Genomic DNA, 6234 nt, shown 5'->3' on the forward strand with positions numbered 1-6234 from the left:
CCCGTCCCTCACAGTTTTACTCTACACGTACCTGTCTAAAACGCATTTTACGATTGCCTTGAACTTTTTCCATAAATACTCAACATTGTCAGTGTCAGAACAGAAATTTTCGTTTTGATCTGTTAGGTAGACTGAAATCTGCCTTCTATTACCCTTGCTAAACACGTAAGCCTTCCTCCCTCTTTTTATATTCCTATTAACTTCCATATTCAGGGATGTTGCAACAGCCTTATGGTCACTAATCCCTGTTCTGCACATACAGAGTCGAAAAGTTCGGGTCTGTTTGTTATCAGTAGGTCCAAAATGTTATCTCCACGAGTCGGTTCTCTGTTTAATTGCCTGAGGTAATTTTCGGATAGCGCACTCAGTATAATGTCACTCGACGCTCTGTCCCTACGACACATCCTAAACATCTGAGTGTCCCAGTCTGTATCTGGTAAATTGTAATCTCTACCTAAGACTATAACTTGCTGAGAAAATTGATGTGAAATGTATTCCAAATTTTCTCTCAGTTGTTCTGCCACTAATGCTGCTGGGTCGGGAGGTCGGTAAAAGGAGCCAATTATTAACCTAGCTCGGCTGTTGCGTGTAACCTCCGCCCATAATAATTCACAGGAACTATCCACTTCTACTTCACTACAGGATAAACTTCTACTAACAGCGACTAACTCTCCACCACCGGTTGCATGCAATCTATCCTTTCTACCTGTCTGTACCTTTGTAAAAATTTCGGCAGAATTCCTCTCTGGTTTCAGCCAGCTTTCTGTACCTATAACGATCTCAGCTTCGGTACTTTCTATCAGCGCTTGAAGTTCCGGTACTTTACCAACGCAGCTTCGACAGTTTACCATTACAATACCGATTGCTGCTTGGTCCCCGCATGTCCTGCTTTGCCCCGAACTCATTGAAGCTGCCGCCCTTTCTGTACTTGCCCAATGCCATCTAACCTAAAAAACCGCCCAGCCCACGCCACACAATCCCTGCTACCCTTGTAGCCGCTTGTTGCGTGTAGTGGACTCCTGACCTATCCAGCGGAACCCGAAACCCCACCACCCTATGGCTCAAGTCGAGGAATCTGCAGCCCACACGGTCGCAGAACAATCTCAGCCTCTGATTCAGACCCTTTACTCAGCTCTTTACCAAAGGTCCGCAGTCAGTCCTGTCGACGATGCTGCAAATGGTGAGCGGTGAGCTAAGCTTTCATCCGGCTAGCGAGACTGGCAGTCTTCACCAAATCAGATAGCCAGGGAGGGTTTCCTCCGATCCATAGCGACACACATCATTGGTGCCGACATGAGCGACCACCTGCAAATGGGTGCAACCTGTACCCTTCATGGCATCCAGAAGGACCCTTTCCACATCTGGAATGACTCACCCCGGTATGCACACGGATTGCACATTGGTTTTCTTCCCCTCTCTTGCTGCCATATCCCTAAGGGGCCCCATTACGCGCCTGACGTTGGAGCTCCCAACTACCAGTAAGACCACCCTCTGCGACTGCTCGGATCTTGCAGACTGAGGGCCAACCCCTGGAACAGGACAAGCAGCCACGTCAGGCCGAAGATCAGTATCGGCCTGAGACAGCCCCGGACTTGCGCCCTACTGAGCTCAGCTTGATTCCTGACGTGAAGGTAGCGTTCTCGCTTTCCGCGTCTGGGTTCCCGGGTTCGATTCACGGCGGGGTCAGGGATTTTGTCTGCCTCGTGATGGCTGGGTGTTGTGTGATGTCCTTAGGTTAGTTAGGTTTAAGTAGTTCTAAGTTCTAGGGGACTGATGACCATAGATGTTAAGACCCATAGTGCTCAGAGCCATTTGAACCATTCGTCGAACTTTGGGGTATTCGGTTCGGAGCTGTTATGGAGATACGTCAGACAATAGACCGCTCCATTCGAACTACCTAATCAACTGGCGTAGTTAGGGTTATCTTGCTCTTTCGACATCACTGGCGATGGCTTATATACATGAGCTGTTCAAAACATATCCGACCTTTTTTAATTGTTGAAATCAACAATGGTGTCAGGGCCCGCATGCGTTCATGTTTTCAGGCATATTTAGCACACATACCTGATTTTCTCCACTACTTCGGAACACTTGCAAGTCGTACACGTTGGATTTAGTATTCTGAGCAAAATGACGTCTTTACATCACATTTGGCTCCAAGCTTGGCGATACTCAAGTTGAAACCATCGTGTGTTTGTGGACAAAGTAATGGGTACTGCAGGGCTAAAGGAGTGGTAGCCGCTAATCAATGAAGACAGAAGCCAGTTAAGGTACGCCCGCAATATCCGCAAATCAGGTCATTACTGATCCCGCAATATTGCTGGTGAAGCAGAATGGACGAATCACTATCAGAGAAGTTGCAGTCTAATCTAAAAGCCGTAAAGTCAACTAACTAACTAGGTGTTACAATAACTAACGTCCGCCCGCGGTAGCTGAGTGGTCAGCACGACAGACTGTCAATCCTAAAAGACCGGGTTAGATTCCCGGCTGGGTCGGAGATTTTCTCCGCTCAGGGACTGGGTGTTGTGTTGTACTAATCATCATTTCATCCCCATCGACGCGCAAGTCGCCGAAGTGGCGTCAAATCGAAAGACTTGCACCAGGCGATCGGTCTACCCGATGGGAGGCCCTCGTCACACGCCATTATTATTATACAATAACGAACAACTTAAATTGGAAAGAACACATAGAAAATGTTGCGGTTAAGGCTAATCAAAGACTGCGTTTTATTTGCACGACACTTAGAAAACGTAACAGACCTCCAAGGGAGACTGTCTACACTACGCTTGTCCGTCCTCTTTTATAATACTGCTGGAAGATGTGGGATCCTTACAAGATAGGACTGACGGAGTAGATCGAAAAAGTCCAAAGAAAGGCAGCACGTTTTCTATTATCGCGAAATATGAGAAAGTGTGTCACACAAATGATACAGGATTTGGGCTGGACATCATTAAAAGGAAAGCGTTTTTCGTTGCGACGGAATCTTCTCACGAAATCCCAATCACCAACTTTTTCCTAAGAATGCGAAAATATTTTGTTGACAACGACCTACGTAGGGAGAAACGATAACGTTAAAATAAGGGAAGTCAGAGCTCGTATGGAAAGACACAAGTGATCATTCTTTCCGTGTGCTGTGCGAGATTGGAATAATAGAGACTTCTGAAGGTGGTTCGATGAACAATCTGCCAGGCACTTAAATGTGATTTGCAGAGTATCCATGTAGATGCAAGTATAGGTGGTCACATTTTTCATTTCCCCTGTATGTGCATATCGCTTCACACGAACTTTTTTACCTCAATGTCGATATCTGCATCATTTTCGAAATATGTGAGCTTACTTATATTATCTGTAATGTTAATATACAACAGGAACAATAAGGCTCCCAACACACTTCCCTCTGGCACAAGTGGTTACTTTTACACGTATAGATGAACTCTCCATTTAGGATGAGATGATGTGTCCCCCCTACAAAAATATTTTATTGGCCGTACTTTATACGATGCAGGCAAACGGTCAACTACAATTGCTGTTTACTGTGCGGTAACCTCTAGCGTATCAGAAGCGGTGTAGGAAAATGTTTTCAAATGAGTATACGCACTCGTATTTCGGCAGGTGCACAGTTTTGCCATTTCAATTTTTGCACGTTTTTACAGATACCTTTTCGAAAATTTCGAGCAAAACAAATCGAAATCTTTATTACATCACGAAACAATGAAGAAGCAAATGCGGGTTTGTTCGCAAGCCCGAAGCATTATCTGGTACAAGAATCATTGATTTTAATAAAGTAGCTGTCGATAGGTTTTTTCGTTGCTAACAAATGTAACTGACAATCACAAACTAATGACTTCTCAAATAACTAATTGTGATGAAACAGGCGTCTCGGTTAATGCTAAAAACCAATCGAACAGCGCAGCTTGCAAAGGGAACCGTCCAGTGCGATCGTTAACCTCTGCAGAAAGGGGCGAAACTGCAACCATCCTCATTAGTACGTCAGCAAGCGGAGCTGACATTCCTCCTACGATTATTTTTCCACTAAAGAAGAAGCAGAAAGAATTTGAGTTAGGACTGACAGCAGGAGGTTGCGCTGAGGTCCACAGCACCGCATGGATGGCCACAGAGTCATTCTTTGTATGGTTTCCACAATTAGTGGTATTTTCTAAGACATCAAAGCACGTCCCAGTTCTCCTTATATCAGATGGCCACTCAGCTCATACCACGAACACTGACGTTATGGACTACGCGAAGGAGAGTGGCGTTTCTTCACCACCACATTGCTCTCACAGACTTCAGCCGCTTGATGTTTGTTTTATAAATCCTCGTTATAGTGATTAACTTCGAAAATGGCTGCGGAGCCACGCAGGAAAAGTCGTAACTACCTTTCAAATTTCAACGCTTTTTGGTTCAGCTTTCGTCTAAAGCGCAACAATGAAAACCGCTATTAAAGGTTTCGAAGCTACTGCAATATGGCCCACGGACCCATCCATATTCACGACGCACACTTCCTCCCGGCAGACACAACTGACAGCGGACGTGATAGGCCGTCAGATAAAGAGGTTATTACATCTGAACAATTGGAATTGCCTTCACCTAGCACACCAGCTGAAAAAGACGACTCAAACTGGCTGGATAATCAAGGGGACGAGGTTTCAGCGAATTGTTACAATGAACTGACGCCTAAGAATAACAAAGTTATTGGGGCTAATTGTTCTAATCTTGGGTGCTCTTGGATGACAACTGACAACACAACCTCCTCAATTCATATTTCACCTGAGATTCTGATTTTCTTGTCAAAAGTTAACGAAAGCAAGAAAAGAGCGAGACTGAAAAGGGGGAACAACGTTGTTTTAACTGATTCGCCGTACAAAAAAAAAAAAAAAAAGAGTTAAAAGACATTAATGGGAGAAACAGAAGAAGAACTTTGACAAAGAAGAAAGAGCAAAAAGAAAACTTTTTGCGAAAGAGAATAAAATTAAGAACTCAAAAACGAGAGAAAGAGCCTGAAGATAAATGGAAAAAAGGAGAAATAATACTATACTAACGAGAGTGATTATGAGGAAAGTTCTGACTGTCAATGTGTATATTGTGGTGGGTTATATTCAAAATCAGTTGAAGGTTGGGTCGCTTGTTCCACGTGCAAAAAATGGACACACGATTCTTGTGCAGGAATAGATAGCGAAGATGATGAGTGTCTCCCCGTGTGTGAATTTTGTAAACAGCCTCAAGAAAAGGATACGATACATGAAAACTGTAGTTTGACATTAATACTCACTTTAAACTAAAAAAAATACCGAGCAAGCCAATATTTTCTGCATTTCCGATAATTTTATACGTTTTTGTAATCACTTGTATTTACCACCCCATTCTGCCGCGTGCAAATGATATAAATTTCTGTTTTTGAGTGAGAAAATATTGTTGTTTTATTTTATGGCAATGTTCTTATATTTTTGTGATTAATACATCATAATGTGTTCATATAAAGATTTGTAACTCTCTTATTTATCAATTTTGTACATTTAATCAAAGTTTTCAACTGTGTACCCCATTATACCTTGGATACCGCAACGTGTCGGATAAGAAAGATAAAAATACAATCACTACTCGTTTCTACAACGACAATTTAAGCTGTGTTCTGTGGTTCCACCCAGAGTTCATCACGATATATTCCGAAAAAAATCATAGTTAACGAACATTATAAATTGATCTAGAAACGAAGGCAATCACAGTTAACATTTAATAAGGCCGCTGGTATCCTTCGAAATGCAAACTAATCACCGTCATGCAGAACGTCGTGGGTCACAGCGGATGGGTGGAATCGAAATATGTCTTTTACCCACGATCGCTTCTTTTTGTCAATTTGTGCCATTAATTTCTCTGCTCCCTAATCTGATTTCGTATCTCCCCATCAGCTATTCGATCAAAACTTTTTTAGCATTCTTCTACATCACCACATTTCGGAAGTTTCGAATCGTCTCCTCTTTGGGGAACCAGGCATGTTAACTACTGATTCGCAATATATTTATTCCGAAAGGCAAAAGGATCCCCGAAAACAATGAAAATAATTTTGTTTATTGGTGATTGTACCAGTTTGATTTACACTTAGTGCGAATATGAAAGTATTTTAGTCCAAATCCTTATTTGAAGGTCCTAAATGTCGGTTTAAATGGCAGCTTGCTATGTAAGACATGCCCACTTGTTTCCCTGTGCCAGCTCTTCTTTGAGATGATAAGCCTAGGG

This window comes from Schistocerca gregaria, unplaced genomic scaffold (genome assembly GCF_023897955.1).
Source record: "Schistocerca gregaria isolate iqSchGreg1 unplaced genomic scaffold, iqSchGreg1.2 ptg000484l, whole genome shotgun sequence".
NCBI lineage: Eukaryota > Metazoa > Arthropoda > Insecta > Orthoptera > Acrididae > Schistocerca > Schistocerca gregaria.